The following is a 19,476-nucleotide window of genomic DNA, read 5'->3' as shown; positions in this document are numbered from 1 at the left end:
AAGTAATTTAGCATTCCGAAAGATAATTACTTATCTCGCATTGGCTTATTTCTAATAAGCTTAAGAAGTAATGATCTTCTCATAATAGTAAATTTACACTTTAGACTGGCTTTCCTGAAACACTTTGGCAAAGCGTCATGAACAGACATATGTACAATTGTCCTCTCTTATTCGCGGTTTTGCTTCCTATGCGTTCAGTTACTCAAAGTCAACTGTGGTCTGAAAATAGTAAAAGGAAAATTCCATTAAGTGAACAATTAGTCAGTTTTAAATTGCAGGCCATCCTGAGTAGCATAATGAAATCTCGCGATGTTCTGAGTAGTGGTTAAATCTCGCGATATCCTGCCCGGGACTTGACTCTTAATTTGCCCGCGTATCACCTGTTGGTAATTGGGTTAACCTCTCGGTTGTCAGATCAAGTGTGAGGGTATTGCAGTGCTAGGGTTCAAGTAACCCTTATTTTACTTAATAATGACCCCAAAACGCAAGAGTAGTGATGCTGGCAATTAAGTTATGCGAAAGGGAAGCTGTAAAGTGCTTCCTTTAACTGAAAAGGTGAAAGTCCTCAGCTTAATGAGGAAAGGGAAAATACCATGTGCTGAGGTAGCTAAGGCCTGTGGTGAGACGGAATCTTCTCTGTGAAATTGTGAAGAAGGAAAAAGAAACTCGTGCTGGTTTTGCTGCCGCACCTCAAACTGCAAAAGTTATCGCCACAGTTCATGGTAAGTGCTTAGTTAAGTTGGGAAAGGCATTGCGTTTGTACAAGATATTTTGAGAGAGAGACCACGTTCACTTTAACTTTTATTACAGTATATTATTATAATTGTTCTATTTTATTATTAGTTGTTGTTGCTAATCTCTCACTGTGTCTAATTTACAAATTAAACTTTATCATAGGTATGCATGTGTATGAAAAAATATAGGGTTTCAGGCATCCACTGGGGGGCTTGAAACGTTTTCCCTGCAAATAAGGGGGGACTACCGTATAAGCAGGATAAAGAGATACGGTCCTTTAAAAAATTATAATTTCTCTAAAAAAAAATTATAATTTCTCATCCCTAGGAAAAGCCTCAAAGGATTCTGAATTTGAAATATTCTTACTTCCCATTAACTTTTCTTGAGGATCCATGTATCCAATTACAAGTTAAATTTACATTCTCTTTAATCCATTTTCGAGGCCTTAAGTATATTCTTAAGATTCTGGTCTTGACAATTTATCATTATTATTTTAATTTAAACAGTAATACATAAGCATGTGATTCATAGAAACAGACGTATACGGAAAAGTCACGCTACTCTTAGCAAATGTGTGTTGACCAAGGAGCTAATCCTTGTTAAGACTTGCCAGGTGAGGGCGGCAGAGAGCACTTGCAAAGCACGGGTTAGCTGAGAACCTCAAGGCCTGGTGGTTGCCAGGGAACCCTCAGGGCACTGGCGAACGGGGCAAGATCAATCTGTTGTGAGGAAATTAGCTGAATGGAGAGGCTGGTAACTGGAAGCACTGGCCAGGAGAAACAAGGGAAAGCAACAAGAAATGGCTGAATGCAAAGAGGAAAGAGCTTGGGCCTTGAAGTCACAAAAACCTGACTTCTGACACGAAGTGTGTCACATCAGGCAAAGGGCTTCATTTCATGGTTGGTGCTCTCTGTGTATAAAATGAGTACAGTGATCTATATTACTGTTTCCCAGAATTGATACAGGGTTATAAGACGATGCCTGTAAAGTGCTTACCACGTTGCCTACCAGTGTATGGAAGGGGCTTAACAGATATTGTGAGCCATTATTATTATTTACTGCTGCTGAGGCCAGAGAAGCTGGCAACGTGGAGCTGAGTGCCTGCCTCAGAGAAGGAAATAAACGGGTACCTTGAAGTCAGAGAGGAGAAGGAAGCAAGGCAAAGGGAGCCAGGATGGTGAGGACTCCCCTCACTACGCTTGAGTTGTGCTGATGGCTTATTTGGACACTTAAATCTTTCCTCTAGGGATGTCCACCCATCCCCACCCTGTCTTAGAGATACCTTCTGAGCCCAGTCATTGGTAGCAGCTGCTTTGGAAAGCAGAAGTTCTGATTAAGACCCAGCTATCTGACAAGTGCATTTATTAAATAAGAATGAGAGTGAAAAGTTAATTCCATAGAAAGGCTTCCTTAGGTACACATGGTAGGGCATTGACTGGAGATTGTTAGCTTGTTTATCCAAACAACTGATACTCGGAAGTTACTTTTATTTTTTATTTATGTAAATGGCCCCTTTATTTGCAAAAATGTGAAGCAAGTCCCTCTCTCTTATTCTTAGAGCAGGTGGTAAGGTTTCCACACATCTGAAGATAGATGCCACAGTTTGTGAGATGTGAAATGTTCTGCTTTGTAATGGGAATTATGGGCATTTTTAACTGGACTGTGCTCCAGAGCACTTTTTCTGGCCATAAAATGTTTGTAACCTGGACTATCCTCCACTTGCTGTAGTTTCAAAGTGGAGAGCCCAGACTTTGTAAAATGTTCTTGGGCACGTTTTGCTGATTACCTTAGCTGGGCAGTGTAGCTGAGGCCATCCTCTGTGGGGCGTGATTTTTCCCACCCTTAACCATCCTGAGATGGAAATGCACATGCCTCAGGATAGAAGAGAGAAACTGCTTTGCTTCAAGGGGACTGATGGCTTAGGGATGGAACTGAGGACATTTTACAGGTGAGTTTGAGCCGGTTCTGGCCACGCAGAAGTCTCCAGGGGCTAGCCTGGGACCCTGAGGTTTGTCTTAGGCCAGCTGTAAGCCCCAAAAGTACCCATTGGTCCCTGCAATGTCAAGCACTGAACTTGAGATTCCTTTAGCACTTAGTCAAGTTTTTATTAAACATCATGGTTTTTCCCATTTTTTTTTTTTCTTTTTTTTTTTGCGGTACGCGGGCCTCTCACTGCTGTGGCCTCTCCCGTTGCGGAGCACAGGCTCTGGACGCGCAGGCCCAGCAGCCGTGGCTCACAGGCCCAGCCGCTCCGCAGCATGTGGGATCGTCCCAGACCGGGGCACGAACCCGTGTCCCCTGCATCGGCAGGCGGACTCGCAACCACTGCGCCACCAGGGAAGCCCTGGTTTTTCCCCATTTTTAATAAATGGCACAGCCATATAAATTCACCCACATGTTCAAGCTGGCAACTTCCCTACTCCTTCCCACTCCAGCATCAAATCCATCAGCAGTACTATCAGTTCTGCCTCCAAAACAGCCAAATCTCAAACCTGTGCTGCTTCCCTTTCCTCTCGGCCCTCCTGACCCTGCATCCACTATTTCCCACCCGGGTTACAGCAGGAGCATCACCACTCTCCCTGCTTCTTCTCTTGATTCTTAATCCCCATTCTTTACACAGCAACCTGAGAATTCTTTTTACAGTATAACTGAGGCCAAGTCATTCCCTTCTTAAAACTTTTCAGTTTCCTCAGTACTTTCAGGATAAAGACCCAAAGATTCAGCATATTCTGCAAGGCTAGGTCTGGACTTGGCATGTTTTGGAGAGGTTAGTGCGAGCTGTGGCCTCTGAGAAGAGTGACCTGGCACCCGATTACAGGGCAGTGCAAGGTGACTGTTCAAAGTGTGGGCTGCTGGGCAGGTGACAAGAGACCATGACAGGCTTCTTGGGATTCCTTCTGGAAGGCGACCCAGTAGAAGAATGGACTCCCCATTCCTGTGGGTGGGAGGTATGATAGGACAGTAAAGAAAACGTGACTTATGTCGTGGGAACAGGTTATTGAGGTCTGGGGACATATTGGTGATACACCCAAACCTGGGGTAGGAAACAGCTTCCCTGTAAATCAAACCCACCCCCTTTCTCTTAGTCTCAAATTCGAGATCCCGAAATTGTACAACGTATACCTAATAATGGCTTCTGTTTATCAAGTACCTGCTAAGGGGCTGTCTTTATGCTGGGCACTTAACGTATTTGATTACAGCAAACTTATAATTATTGTTATCTCCATTTCAAAAATTTTTTTTTTTGGAGTGTAACTGCTTTACAATGTGTTAGTTTCTGCTGTACAGTGAAGTGAATCAGCTATATGTATACATATGTCCCCTCCCTCTTGGACCTTCATATGTGGAAACCCAGGCTCAAAAGTTTACTAAAAGTTAAATGATTGATAAGGCACACACTTTAAAAAATTACCAAATTACCTTTCTTAAGGTAAGAAGGGAAGGGACTGATCTCGTGTTTAACTTATCACCAAATAATGTATCATATAAGACTGAGTGTTTGTTTCTTATCAGTCTCTCACTAGAATGAGAGAGCCCCATGAGGGCAGGGGCACTGTTTACTTCACGGCTGCCTTCCTAGCACATCCAACAGTGACTGATCACAGCAGTCCTTAAATAGGGATTTGTCCACGGACTGAAGAAATGATTGAAAGAATGAATTTTGACAGCTGCTCTAATTACTCAGTGCATTTGATTCCGAGCTTTACAAAAATAGGAAAAATTAGTGTGAATATCTTTGTGTCCACAGATGTGGTTTTGGATATTTTTTCTTATACTCTCCACTCAAGAGCTGCTATTAAAATATAACTATGCCTGTTCAACCAGAGGTTTCCATTAGCAATGAGAATTAATTAAATTATGAGTCATCAGCAGATGACATACTGAGGCAGATTATCCCCCCAACAATTATTGTTTTTTGTTTTCCTAATTATAACAATAACATAATGAAGAACACAAGCTAGATTTATTAACTTTACAAAACAAGGTATGAACTGTTATGAAAAGATTTCCAAGATATATTTTTAGTGGAAAAAAACCCCCAAGATACAGAATAAGGTTCATGGTATGCTTTTATCCCAGGGGATAATAATAAGAATAGTTACTGAGAGCTGACTATGTGCCAGGCACTATATTATACCCTCTCATTTAATTTGTTTAACAATATCATGTTGTTAGTACAATACCTCCATTTTAAAGAGTGCTTTTCTTTATTTTAGTTTTTATTTTGAAACAAGCCCAAACTTAGAAAAAGGTTGCAACATGCAAAGTATACACAAACTCATACAGGTACATTTTACGTATATTTACCCTGTATCTACATATATTAAAAACCATGAGATCATATGAATATCTATAATTCAATTCTTTTTTTTATAATGAATTTTATTTTTATTATTTACTTTTTTATTTTTGGCTGCATTGGGTCTTCGTTGCTGTGCGCGGGCTTTCTCTAGTTGTGGTGAGCAGGGGCTACTCTTCATTGTGGTGTGCGGGCTTCTCATTGTGGTGGCTTCTCTTGTTGCGGAGCATGGGCTCTAGGTGCGCAGGCTTCAGTAGTTGTGGCACGCAGGCTCAGTAGTTGTGGCTCGTGGGCGCTAGAGTACAGGCTCAGTAGTTGTGGCTCATGGGCTTAGTTGCTCTGCGGCATGTGGGATCTTCCCGGACCAGGGCTCGAACCCATGTCCCCTGCATTGGCAGGCGGATTCTTAACCACTGGACCACCAGGGAAGTCCCTATAATTCAATTCTTATATCAAGTTTTAGTTTTCTCTCCTTTTATATATTTACTTCTCTTTTCCAATAATAAGAATCCTAACTTCAATTGTCCTCAGTGTACTTTTATTTTTTTTTTTTTAACTAATTGGTTATTACTAGCTCTTAACTTTTAAAAAAATTTTTAAATTTATTTTTGGCTGCGTTGGGTCTTCATTGCTGCACGCGGGCCTTCTCTAGTTGTGGTGAGCAGGGGCTACTCTTTGTTGGGGTGCGTGGGCTTCTCATTGTGGTGGCTTCTCTTGTTGCGGAGCACAGGCTCTAGGCGCACGGGCTTCACTAGTTGTGGCATGCGCGCTCTAGAGCACAGGCTCAGTGGTTGTGGCGTGGCGTGTGGGATCGCCACAGGCCGTGCTTAGTTGGTCCGCGTCTTGTGGGATCTTCCCGGACCAGGGCTTGTACCCGGGTCCCCTGCATTGGCAGGCGGATTCTTAACCACTGCGCCACCTGGGAAACCCCTCAATATACTTCTTATTAAATTGATCCCCTGCATATAACCAACCTCCTGTCACTTCTACTGTCCCCATCCCTGGCAAGGATGTCTTTCTCTTTCACCAGTCTCCCACACCCCACAGCAGCCCCTCCTGTACCCCCTTTCCTTCCCACCCAGGCTCCACCACCCCTACCAGCACAAAGCTCTGAGACCCTCCTTCCTCTGTGCCCGGCTCTCCCTACTCCACTTAGAATGTGACACTCCATGCCCCCAGCCAACCCCAACACAGCAGGGACAGCTCCCTTTTGCCCATTCAGGGGTAGCCATAAGAAAGTGCTCCTGGGGATCCAAAGTTTTGAAACTGGGTCAAGCTTAACATGTGTTAGCATCTTGGTGGCCCATTTTTGAAAAAAACAGAAGCATGGATGGCCATTTAGCCAGTCATGTGCATGAGGATGAAGCATGGAAGGTGAAAGAAGAAGAAGGAAAAAGAAAGGAAAAAAAAATTGTATCAGCGAGGAAAATATTTCCTGAGCTGAATCGCAAGCAGCCAAGTCACCACTGATGTCACAACAGTATTGCCAGCTAATAATGGGCTGCTTCTTAACTGTCGGGAAATGCAAACAGCACAACATTAAAATGGTTCTATTTTCTTCCATCCTTACAATAGCAACACAGCAACAGAGTGCTGATCTCCGAAAGACAAAGGCTGTGAAAATAAACATGCACTTGAGCCAGGGGGCACTTAGGTTATGAATTTTCTTTTGAAATATTAGGTAATATATCTAAACTATTCAAACCAACCTGGGACCATCTCTTGAGGTACCAGTCTGAGATCACCCACCAATCTCAAATGGCTCAGCAAAGCTTGTGGTCAGCCAGACAGCTGGGCTTCCTCTTTTCTTCACTTGCTTTGGCTGAGTTGCTTCCAAGGTGTTTCAGAGAGCAACATGCCAGATGCAAAAAAGAGCAGACACCCGGGCCAGGCCTGCATTTTCCTCTAACTGCGTTAATAGGCAGCTGCTTGGCCTCTGGTTCATCTGCCGCAGCCAAAGCCAGGCTAAGTCCTGCTCTTTCTCTGTAATTGCAGGATTGCCTGTGGTTCCTGAGTTGAAAGTTTATCTTTAGTTCTACTCCCTCCCCGTTTTGTTGTTACTTTGCTCATTCCCTTGACTTCATTTTTATCCATATATTTTTCCAACAACGTGTTTTTACCTCATCTCCCTCTCTTTTACTTGTATCATTATTTTTTATTACCTCTGCCCACATCCCTGGCTTCCTCTCTAAGGACTTTGGAAAACCAGGTAAATTTTGTGTCTGTGGAAGAGGCTGAGAGGCAGATCTTTAAACCTAACCCCAGTTTTCTCCTCCCACTTGAGTCCACATAAGGTGACAGCTCTCCTTTCTTGATGCGAATTCTTTCCAGTCCACCAGTAAAGCTGCCCCTTTCAAGAAATGGCTTGACTGAGGATGCACTCAAGGTTCACAACTAACGAACAAAACCTCCTGTTATGAGACTGCAAATTTCCAGGCACTTGTGACCTCATTGTCATAAATACGGACTGTATCTAGCAGTCTTCTACCCCATTCCAGGTTATAGAAGTTCAGTGTTCCCTACCTTAGGACCAGGGAAATCCTGAAAAGACATAGGTTTTGTGATCATGACCAGGAATAGATTATTCTTAGAACAGAGACAAAATGATGAGTCCAAAGGGACTGGGAAATCAACCAATAGGGTCAAATAGGTGTGATACACAACACCCAGAGAGAACCATCCAAACTAAGGCGACCTAGGGCATGCTGGACATTCTCCACTTGTTTCTCTAGTCTACTCTTCGCCACCCTTCTCCGTGTCCCAGGCAGCAGGCTGGCCTTGGACTGGAATGACAGGCTCCTGTGCCCTTTGGCTTCCTGTTAGATTCATCCAGTGGGAAACACAGGAGATCAGGAAGAGGTAGAGGTCCGGGTATTTATTCACTGGCTCCCTCTCCATGGGGTCACAGACTGGCTGAATATTCCAGCTCCTGTCATGTGTCTTCTTTCTCTGGTTTCAGTCACCATTCTGTCCTTTGTCGCTTCAGGCCTTGGAGAATAATAGTACCCTTCTATTAGCCCAGGTTACTGCACTACCCCTTGAGATTTCCCTATAACCTGCCAACACCTTTGTTAATAATTCCTTTATTAAACTCTTGTCAAATTACCCAACTCAAGTGGACCATCTGTTTCCTGCTACTAATTTGATGCTTACACAAGATCTCTGCTTAGGCAAGGCAGAAACAGGTATTTTGGAAAATTGTAATGGGAGATGATCAGGACCCAGCTACCTGGAAATTGAGGCCCCACAGGTAGGAATTTAAGTTACTCTTGACACAGAGGGACAAAGGAGAAACTTCTTTATTGAAAATTAGTGATGCAGAGAAGTGAATAAATTTACTGACACCTGGAGGTACCAAGCTCAGATTATTGATAATAATGTAAGATTTACTGTGCTTTTATCATAGGCCAGACATTGTGCTATGCTCTTAATACATTATTACATTTTAGATTATTTCACCCACTTTACTGGGTGAGAAAACCTGGGTGCATTGATCATTGCTGTTTTGTCTACCCAGCATCCCTCCCTCAACATCTTCCAGTAACAAAACTGTTTTCTGCAAGGAACTCATTTTACATGTTTTAGGTAGGGCTAACTTTGGCCTTACCAGAGTGCACCCCCCATGTGCAATATTTGGTTCAGTGATGAACATGTAACCCAGACAGACCAGTAAATCCTCCTTGAGTTGTTTTTGGTTTTTTTTGTTTGTTTTACAAATTTATTTACTTATTTATTTTTGGCTGCTTTGTGTCTTCATTGCTGTGCACAGGCTTTCTCTAGTTGCGGAGAGCGGGGGCTACTCTTCGTTGCGGTGCATGGGCTTCTCACTGTGGTGGCCTCTCTTGTTGTGGAGCATGGGCTCTAGGCGCATGAGCTTCAGTAGTTGTGGCTCGCGGGCTCTAGAGAGCAGGCTCAGTAGCTGTGGCACATGGGCTTAGTTGCTCCGCGGCATGTGGGATCTTCCCGGACCGGGGTTCGAACCTGTGTCCCCTGCATTGGCAGGTGGATTCTTAACCACTGTGCCGCCAGGGAAGTCCCCTTCCTTGAGTTTTGATATATGAACTTAGGGAAAGAGCTAGAAGGATAATGATGTTAGCTGCCACTTCTCGTGGCCACCTTTCCCTAGGCTTGGAGGAAGCCATCTCCAGTAAGAAATCATACAGTATTATGCAAAGAGAACCAGCGAGAAGAGATAGGTGGAGAAAGCCAAGAGCAAGCCCAGGAGAGATGACCTCATTTCCTCCTGCATCCACTGTCGTCAAGTAGCTTCTATCCCTAGGTTTTTCTTATGAGCCAAAAAATATATATTTTTTTACTTAATGTCAGCTGAGTTTCTGTTATTTATCATCAAAAATATCCTATAGGGCTTCCCTGGTGGCACAGTGGTTGAGAGTCCGCCTGCCGATGCAGGGGACACGGGTTCGTGCCCCGGTCTGGGAAGATCCCACATGCCGCGGAGCGGCTGGGCCCGTGAGCCATGGCCGCTGAGCCTGCGCGTCCAGAGCCTGTGCTCCTCAATGGGAGAGGCCACAACAGTGAGAGGCCTGCATACTGCAAAAAAAAAAAAAAAATCCTATAAATATATTGAGGTTTACTTAGAGATCCTTCAGCTGAGCAGTGATCAAGACATGTGTGTGAGGAAACCACCCAAGGTTGGGGAAAGACTCAAATGGAGCAGGTGGAACCATCCTCAGAGCCCACATAGATTCAGAAATAGTTGGTGATCCCACAAGCCAGAATGAAAAAACTTTCTGATACATGGGACACCATGTAGAGTACTCAGAAATGTATTACATGGTTAGTAGGGAAAAACATCAGTCCTCAACCGTGTTTAGTCCTGCATAACAAACCTTAAACGCAAGCGTTAAAAGGATCAAACTGTTTCTAAGTAACTTAACTATATCCTAGAACAAAGCTCAAGAATACATACAGAAATACAAGAATATGCAGCATCTAAAAATGTAAAGGTCACACTTGCTGGTATCCAATCAAAAATTACCAGGCATGCAAAGAAGTAGGAAAATATAACCCATATGATGGAGAAAAACCAATTAAAACTAACCCAGAATGACACAGGTAATAGAACTAAGTAGTCAGGGGTGTGGTAACCACGTGTTCAAGAAAGTAGAGGAAGGCATAAATGTGTTAGGGGAAAAAAACAGATGATGGCATGAAAATGACCCAGATCAAACTCCTAGAGTTGAAAAATACAAGTCTAAAATGAAAAATATACTGAATGGAATTAAGTGCAGATCAGACACTGAAGGATAAAGCATTAGTGAATTCAAAGATATGTCAATAGAGACTATTCAGAATAAAACCCAGAGAGAAAATGACTAAAAAAAATCAGTAGAGCATCAGTGAGTTGTGGGACCAGCCCAAGCAGCCTCCTATACATGTAATTATAGTCCCCAAAGGAAAAGAGAGAGAATAGGGGACAAAAAAAGGATTTGAAGAAATAATGGCTGAAATTTTTCCAAATTCGTTGAAAAATGTAAACATCCAGATCTAAGAAACTCAGTAAACCCTAACGGAAAGAAGCGTGGAGAACCCATACCAAAGCATATCATAATCAGATCAGGGAGCCTGTCTCAGTGGCAGCACTCCTGACAGTCATACCTGGCCTTCCAATGAGGGCAACCACAGAGTGTTTTAAAGATGCAGATATTCTTTTTTTAGTTGTTTTTATTTTGTTTTGTTTTGTTTTGTTTTGTTTTTTTGTGGTACACAGGCCTCTCACTGTTGTGGCCTCTCCCGTTGCAGAGCACAGGCTCCGGATGCGCAGGCTCAGTGGCCATGGCTCACGGGCCCAGCCGCTCAGCGGCATGTGGGATCTTCTCGGACCGGGGCACGAACCCGTGTCCCCTGCATCGGCAGGCGGACCCTCAACCACTGCACCACCAGGGAAGCCCGCCAGATATTCTTAATATCACTAGTTTTTCACTCAGTGGCTTAATGAAAGGAATGAGTTTTGGGCCATCTAGTGGAACAGAAGTGGAGGGATGGATATGTAAGTTGCACATGGTAAATTCAGTCTAGTAGTCTTATCTCCCTCAGCCTGTGGATTCCCTCCTCCACATCATGCCAAGGAAGCTCTGGCCTGTCATCTCATTAAATGTAGGCCACCACCAAGTCCAAGTTTTAGTCAGTCAACCAAGGAAGATGTTAGAGTCACCTTCAGCTGCACAAGCTAACACATTAAATCTAAAATCTCTAGGGAAGTACTATTATATCAATGAGTTCAACCCAATCTACTGTTATATCTTCTTTGGACAAATGCCCTTAAAATGCACCACTACAAATGTTCCCCATGTTTCTGTTGATACACATAATTAGCAAGGCCTTGAAAGTCCTTGGGGGTATAAGTTATTTTCTCCTAGATCATAGCGCGTACCCATTCCCTGGAACGTGCTGGATTTGACCCAGTCCACAGGTTCAGTGGTAAGAGGGGAGGGTTTTGATAAGTTTTGCAGAGAATGGACATCCCCTTTCAAGGCATTTGCCCCAGAGAAAATTATCACAAGGTTTTCCTAGCAAAAGAAGTATAACAATGGACTAAAAGCTCATGGAAATACATGGCCTTACCACAGACCCATTACTTAGAAAAGACTGGGCTATTGAAAGCTAGAATGGCTTACCAAAGACTCACGTATGGTGGCAGTTGAGAGACAACAGCCTGCAAAGGTGTTCTGTATGTGCTTTAAATCGGTGACCATTAAATGATGGCATCTCCCCCATAGCCAATATACATAGATATGAAACCTAAGGAGCAGGAATAAAGGAACAATCGATCCTGAAAAGGGAATTCAAAAATTTATCTCTAGAGAAACCAGAATTTGCTACTATTTTTAAAATAGCTAATAGCCTTCTCTCCATTACTACTAAGAAACAGTGTTCTAAAAAACATTGAACTCCAACTTTAGCTACCTAAAAATGTGGGGGATCTTTACACATGTTCAATGTTGTATATTGTAAAATGATTACCTTATAATAAGAGAAATGAGCAAAGATGCCCAAAATGAGCAGTCGAGTACCTGGAAGCAAAACAAAAAATAGGAGAGCCAGAAACAAAATATTACGTGGTATCCCGAATATGTTTTATTAGTTCCCTAGTAAGTTCTCCAGTTCATCCTCCTATTTGATCTACTAATCAAACAGAGAAGCAGTCCTCCTGATGTTATAGGCAGACAAACTACCCTTAGTGTTTAGGGCAGTATTCCAAAGAAATGTTATGAGAAAACAATAGGGAAGGATCTCTGCATGTAGCCCTTCTTTATAAAGCCTGCAGCACTCTGCTACTACAGTGGTGTGAGGACACACTGCTGAGGTTAAAAGTTAAAGGTCAAGTTGATACTATTCTCTTGGTCCTTTAGTTGACTAAAAATGTTTGCTGAGATGCAAGCAATTAATGAAAAGAATTATGGTTACTTTATTAATATGACTGAACAAATGTCTCTTCAGAATGCAGTTTATCACTCAAAGCATATCATATTGCCTTAAAGTTACTTAGTCACTTTCTGGCCAGAAAAGGCTTCATTATAATAATTCCTTATTAAACTTCTCATTGATATGGGCCCTGATCAGTATGGCCTCCAGCAAAGCAAATCTAGGACTTGGAAAAGTGAACCCCTATGAGTACTAGCTGAACTTACCCAAAACATTGATTTTCAGGCTGCTTCTTCTATTTTGAATTCTAGAAAGCTCGAGAAGGATTTGATAGCCATGCAAATCCTCAAAGAACACCACTAAACCATAAAAATGGCTTTCAAAGGTTTAGAATTAATTGAAAGAATTATTTTCTTTAGGATCTATTTCTTATTTACAAGTCATTTTTAGGGGTTCAAACTTAGGCAACAATGTGACTAACTCTGACTTCATATTGGAAACCATTCATTTATTTGGTAAAGAGTAAACGAGTTCTGTGGGCAATAGGTGAGTGAATAAATTAATCATAAAATCATTTAGCAAGAAAAGAAAGGCTCAGAGAAAATTTGAACCTAGATGTTTTTAAAAAGTATGTTCAGGGAGTAGTCATGTCTCTTAACCAGAGCTATGGTAAATAAAGGTATAGCCAAAGCTATGGCAAGCCACGAAGGAAAGCTCTTCTCTTCAAAGGAGAGAGAATTATTGCCTCCACAATCGTGTGGACATAATGGGTGTGGTGCTATGGTCAGGCATCTCCTGCTCACCCAAGGTTCACAAGGTGCACCTCGGTTTGACAAGCAGTTAAAAACTAAATAGATTTAGATACAAACTTTAAAAAAAGATTCATGCAAACAGGCATTCTCGCACTGAACTGGGATTATATATTGGTAAAACCAATCTGTAAGGCAGTTTAGCAAATATATCAAGGGCCTTAAAAGTATGCATGTCCTTTGAATAGGATATTTCACTTTAGCCTAAGAAAATAAGTTTTTTTTTACAATGGTCTTCATAGGAAAGAAAGAAAGGGAGGAAGGGAGGGAGGGAGGAAGGAAGGAAGAAAGGAAGAAAGAAAGAAAGGAAATGCCCAAGAAAACTGTTAAAGGTTTTTTAAAATTATTAATGCTCAGGAAGATCTTAGAATAATTTTTCTAGAGTTTTTGTATTTAAAAATTTTTCTGGAATGAAAAAAAAAATTTTTGTTAAAAAGATTCAGAGTAGCCACCTACCTCAGAGTATTATGAATTCATGATTAAAGAAGCTGATTAAAAACAAGGCACCAGTGCAGTACTGCTCACATAGCATGTTCTTCCAAAATACCCTCCCCCATCTTCTATAATAGCTGCCTGCCTTTCAGTGGCCTGTAGCCTCAAAAAAGTTGTGAAACTGTGCCAATGTGTGTTCCACCATCCCTTAATTATTTGTGCCAACTGATGGGAGCTGAAATATGGAAAGCATCAGAAAGATAATCCTAAATTAATTTGTTCTTGGTCTTGGAACACGACCAGACACATGTGTTTAGACATGAATGTATTTACCCCCCACTAAACCTCATACCCTTTCCTCACCACTTCTTGGCTTGGCTCCCACTTACAGCACTGGGGAGGTCCCAGGAACCAAAGAAAATCTGAGCAAGGATTGTCTGGTGATGGAGATTTGGCTCTGAATTGTAGCTATTTGTATGTAGAAACGCAAAAGCATCCATATATAATTGTCCACATATTTATATTTCACATACAGTAGTTGATTTCCCATAGTTCTTTGATTAAAAGGAGAGTTTTATTTGTGCAGAATCCTCCAGATTTGGTGAAAGTGGTGACTGGGGTAATGAAAGAAGTCTTGGCAGGACTGGTTACCTAATTTACGAAACCCAGTGTAAAATAAAAATGTGGGACCTCTTGTTCTAAAATTACTAAGAATTTTAAGATGGTGACAGCAGAGCACTATACCAAGCCCAGAGCCCGGTATGAATGCACAGGTCACATGCCCATGAAGCCAGTACTGAGGCTTAGAGTCAGGTAGACATGACATCAAATTCTAGGTTTTTCATTTACAAGCTGAGTGTCTTGAGTAAGTTATTTAAACTTTTAAAGCTTCAGTTTTCTCCTCTGTAAAATAGGAATAATGATTATGTATCATTCTCAAGAGTATTGTGGTGATTAAGAGAGAACATTATACTAAGTGTATAGCATAGTGCCTGGCTTGTGGACACTGTCTTTTTTTGTCCTACATACTACAGTTAGAGTTCTAAAATGTAACCTTGAGGGTCTCTCCCCGACTTAAAACTAAAAACTATTTTTAGTTACCCCTTGTCTACGAAACAAAATGGAAATGCATATTATAGACAATGAACACCTTCGCTGTTCGGGTTTCATCCACTTTTCTAGACTTGCTACCTACCACGCTCACACGTGTATCAAGGTCCAAAATATAATTTGTGAGCATTTTCACTTTTCCTTAAGGGTCAGTAATTATAATAAACATAGGTGACATATGTTAACAAGACAGCAAGCCCAAAATGGGGTCACTTATGCTAAGTCCCAGGTCACCAAACCGAGAGTTAATTACAGTTTCCAGTCTCCCAGAAATGGAATCTTAAACCAGTCAATCAGGAATCTCCTGATCATCACTAGTTAGGTAATCTGCCCGATAGACTCCTTTCATCCCCTAAAGGAAAATACCTTTGCAATAACCAGCCTACTTTTTTGCCTAGTAAAAAAAAGCCTGCTCCTTTCTGCCTATAAAAATCTTTCATTTGGTATACAGCTCCTTGGAGCTCCTTTCTGTCTGCTAGATTGGATGCTGCCCAATTCAAACCGATTCTTGCTCAAATAAACTCTTAAAATTTTTAATATATCTCAATTTGTTTTCTGGCACATATAATAAATGTTTCTTTGTGCCAGGCGCTGTGCTAAACATTCTGCTGGAAGGAAGACTCATTGTCCGCTGCTGATGTTGTCTCCCATGAGAGGGAGCTCCATGAGCTGTAACCCTCCTGGATACATCCACCTCCTCACTTACCTTCCCTGGGAAGAGTGATTTATCTCATTGGTGAGCTTGGAAGAAACTGGGTATTTATAATCTAGCCTCTTCCTTTCTCTGTAGCAAATCCCCCCACAGGGAGCATGTGCTCCCAATTGATCTCAGGGAAACTGTAAGCTTAGTAGCAAAAACCTTTGCCCAGTGGGAGACCTATTGCCTAGGACTGTGACCAGGTGGTAAATCTATTTCTGGTGTTCCAGGTCAGGAAGCCTATACTCTCCAGTGTCAGCGTTATTGATGATATTGTCTGCTGTCTGCCTTACTCTTTGCCTATTTCTTAATTGGTTCAGGACTTGGGTGAGGAGAATGGGTATTTATAAAAGCTATGCAAATACCCCAATACAATCTACATCTATGAGCTCCTTTTAGTCTCATAACTACCATATGAGATAAGCATTTTTCTCATCCAGTTTTTTTACAGATAAGTGAGGAATACCGATCAAGTAAGTGGCGTAGTCAAGATCTGAACTAGGTCTATCTAATGCCGAAGATTATGCTCTTAAAATTTCCCATTTTGTTTTTGCGTGTAAGTTTCATAATAAACGATAAGAACATTCAAATTTTGGGTTGAAAAGAAAGCTAACACAGTATTATATCCAGTATACTTATATTCTATTTGGCAGAAAAGTAAGCCAAGCTAAACTTAAATTCAGCAAATGCTGAATTTTATTTTAGGAAGAGCAAGCTGCAACCATAACAAAGAACTGTATTTACAGCTAACAGCAATAACCATGTTACTGTATAGGTCTTACACTACGAACTGAAACTACATCTCATTATTTACAGGGTCTGAAAGGTAAACAGTAAAAGGTATTTTTTTGGAGATTTCTCATCAGCAACCACAAAACTAGCAATTTTGTGAGGAATTATGTTGTCTATCCTTCCTCAAAACACACGCAAGACATTTCTTTGATGGTGAACCCATTCTGATTCCAACATCCGACTATTTTCAACATTCTGGGAACTCCTCCACACCCTGCCTATCTCTGGGAAGGTTTGATTCCCTACCCACTTGGTGACAAGAAAGGAATTTAGAACATTTGAGGTAGCAGACTGCCTACTTATGACCTCCTGAGGAATGAGCTCTGCCTACCTAGTCCCTTCATGCAGGTACATGAATGAGTCATCAAAAATTCACTAACACTTCAGTTATTTATGCTGATGGCAGTTGTGCTAATAAGAAAAATGACAAAAGGGTGCAGTGCCCAAGAATTTGTAGATCTGGCAGATTTAATGCATCCACTTATATCTATAACTCAACCCCTCCTCCATACGATCCTGGTTATTGTGTTCCATAAGAATTCCCACCAAGACTCCACCCCAGTTCACCCCGCTCTCTTGTGGTCTTAAGAATGTCAATGCTATGCAGTATTTTCTTCTTTATCACGTCTATATCCCTTCATGCTTTGCTCACCAAGATGTGTTTTTCTCTCGTCATGTTTGTTTAATCCTATTGATTCAATGCATCATATTTCTACCAGGAAAGCAGTACTAACAAAATATGTAGTTTGACCCATACAAAGTACTGCCACGTATATACACACTTATGTGTGTATATATCTTTTCCTGCCTTTCCCATATACATTGCCTGACTTGACATTTCTTTTTTTTTTAATAAAAAGCTTGCCACTCATGATTACCTCTTTAACATTCTATCCAAAATTGCAGCTGGAAAGGCAAAGAAAAGAAGGTGAAGGAAGGTAATTTGCACTTCTTGTAACCTTCATTATTTATCAAATACACTTTTTTTTTTTATAACTATCTTTGTAGCACTTCAAGACATGCCTAACTGCCAGTGTTCACTTTTACAGGCCCAGTGGATAATGGAACTCCGAGAGAATCCTGGCTCGGAAAGGCAATCAATGAGGTTAGTTTGACACTACTCTCTATTGAAGGAATTGTCTTTTCTTTGAGAGAGAAGGTTGACTGATGGCAACCAGAAGGGGTTCTAGAGAGCAGCTGTAGACTCAGAGCACGGATTTTAGCCTGTGTGGGTGCAGCACCCTGTGTACAAAAAGGTTTCACTTTTATCACCTCACTGATATTCATATACCCCGGTGACATGGGGAATGTTTCGCCCATTTTTTAAATTGATAACTTGAGGCACAGACAGGTGAATGACTGGCTCAAGAACATGCAGAGAATTCAGGAGCATGGCACCAACATGGAAGGCTCTCCAACTCAAGGTTGAGAATTCCACATCAGGCTCTGTGGGCCTTTTACTCCCCCCAATAGTCTCTTGTTGCCTGCCTTCAATATTCTCCTGCCAACAGCGACCCTTACCTCTCTGGTTTAAGCAGGCGGTTCTAAATAGTTGTTGTTGGTTACCGTGGTAACAGATGCCTAGGTTTCAGCTTCAAATGCCCCTTTTAATGAGGCAATTTCAAGAATATTCATGATAAATTACCAGACCACAAACTTAACTGTGGGAAATTTTGCTTTGGAAAATCTAATAAAAAGAAAGCAGAAAGAATGAGCAGCAAATGCGCTAGAGAAAATGGGGCCAGATTTGGAGAGGCAAATGGAAGGGAAGCCAGGCCTGACTACCAAAAGCCAGATCAGCATCAGTTCAAACCAGAGCTTTAAATTATAAATGGTCCCTGAAGGGCTACCCGCCAGGCGGAGCCAAGATTCCTCGGGAGGAAGAATGGTAAAATGAGAGGTGGAGAGGGCAGGAGTTGAGTACATCCTGCAGGAGGCTGTGTATTTTAAAGAGCTTCAGTTTTCTGTTTTATTGCTGACTGTGGTGACTAAATGTCAGCAACAATCTTCCTCTTGTTTCTCCATTTACGAAACCAAGAGACACTGTGACCTGGAGAGGACACACTTAACTAGACTGTGGAATTTGGCATACATGAACTTCATTAGCAACCTACGTTATCCACAAGTCCCAAAGCCATAGCAGTCTTGATAATGTTCCAGGATTCTGTTATTCACCTCTTAGCTCTTCTACCTACTAAAAATCTCACAGAAAGATAAAAGAAATTTAATACATCGCTACACTATTACATGGAAAGAAACATCATAATTGCCTAAAGGAAGACATGTCAATAATCCTTTTACGTTTTAATATAAAAACGTGCCTTGCCTATGTAGGATAGTAGAAGTGTATGCCCCGTTGAAGGCAAAAGGATAGCCTAAAAGGGCTTTCACAGACATTTAAAATCTCTGGCCAAGCTCCTTAGGTCGCTACAGGACCATCTTACTCTTGCTGCTCACGGAAAGCACCAGGGAACAGATGCATTACAGTTTGTGACAGGAGAACAGCCTGTGGATTCCGCCTACTCCCTCCAGTCCATCTGGGAGGTGGGTGAGACAGGGAGCCCACCGAGAGGGAGGCTCTCCTGGGAATCCCTGGGGGTACCATGGTTATTGGTGCTTTATTTTCAGTAGATGGCACTGTGTCTATTGAGATAAGCAAAAAGAGAGTCTAGATAGGAAATATAATTGTTTCTGGAGAAAGCATACTGCATTTGAAAATAATGCATGGTATATATTTTTTTACTGAGTAACATGATAACACAAATACTATTTAGTATTCATGTTAGCACTCTCTTTTGGAGCTCAAGGAACTTTATGATTTATTATTCTGGCTCAGACTCAGGGCTGTGGTGGAGCCCAGGGCCATTCTATGAGGGATATAGTTGGGATAAGAGTAAATCACTCTGGGGCTTCCCTGGTGGCGCAGTAGTTGAGAGTCCGCCTGCCGATGCAGGGGACACGGGTTCGTGCCCCGGTCCAGGAAGATCCCACATGCCGCGGAGCGGCTGGGCCCGTGGGCCATGGACGCTGGGCCTGTGCGTCTGGAGCCTGTGCTCTGCAATGGGAGAGGCCACAGCAGTGAGAGGCCCGCATACTTCAAAAAAAAAAAAAAAGAGTAAATCACTCTGAATGTTCACCCACTTTACCACCCAAACACAGACATCAGCACCTGTACTCTATCTATGCCTGGATTCCCACCCTGGGCACTGGATTCC

General features: G+C 42.0%; 1 long non-coding RNA gene across 1 annotated transcript in view; it reads left to right on the top strand.

Moving 5' to 3' along the window:
• Nucleotides 1-417: 417 nt before the first annotated feature.
• The window catches only part of LOC307188050, a 65,146-nt gene continuing 46,087 nt past the window's right edge, over nt 418-19,476 (top strand). The window contains exons 1-2 of the long non-coding RNA XR_013828795.1: nt 418-722; nt 17,311-17,366. This is a non-coding gene — a long non-coding RNA (uncharacterized lncRNA). The remainder of the gene's footprint in view (nt 723-17,310; nt 17,367-19,476) is intronic.

The sequence above is a fragment of the Stenella coeruleoalba genome (assembly GCF_951394435.1).
Source record: "Stenella coeruleoalba genome assembly, chromosome: 6".
In the NCBI taxonomy this organism is placed as follows: domain Eukaryota; kingdom Metazoa; phylum Chordata; class Mammalia; order Artiodactyla; family Delphinidae; genus Stenella; species Stenella coeruleoalba.
Note: the sequence above shows the minus strand (reverse complement) of the source record. Positions and strands in the feature narration are given on the sequence as shown.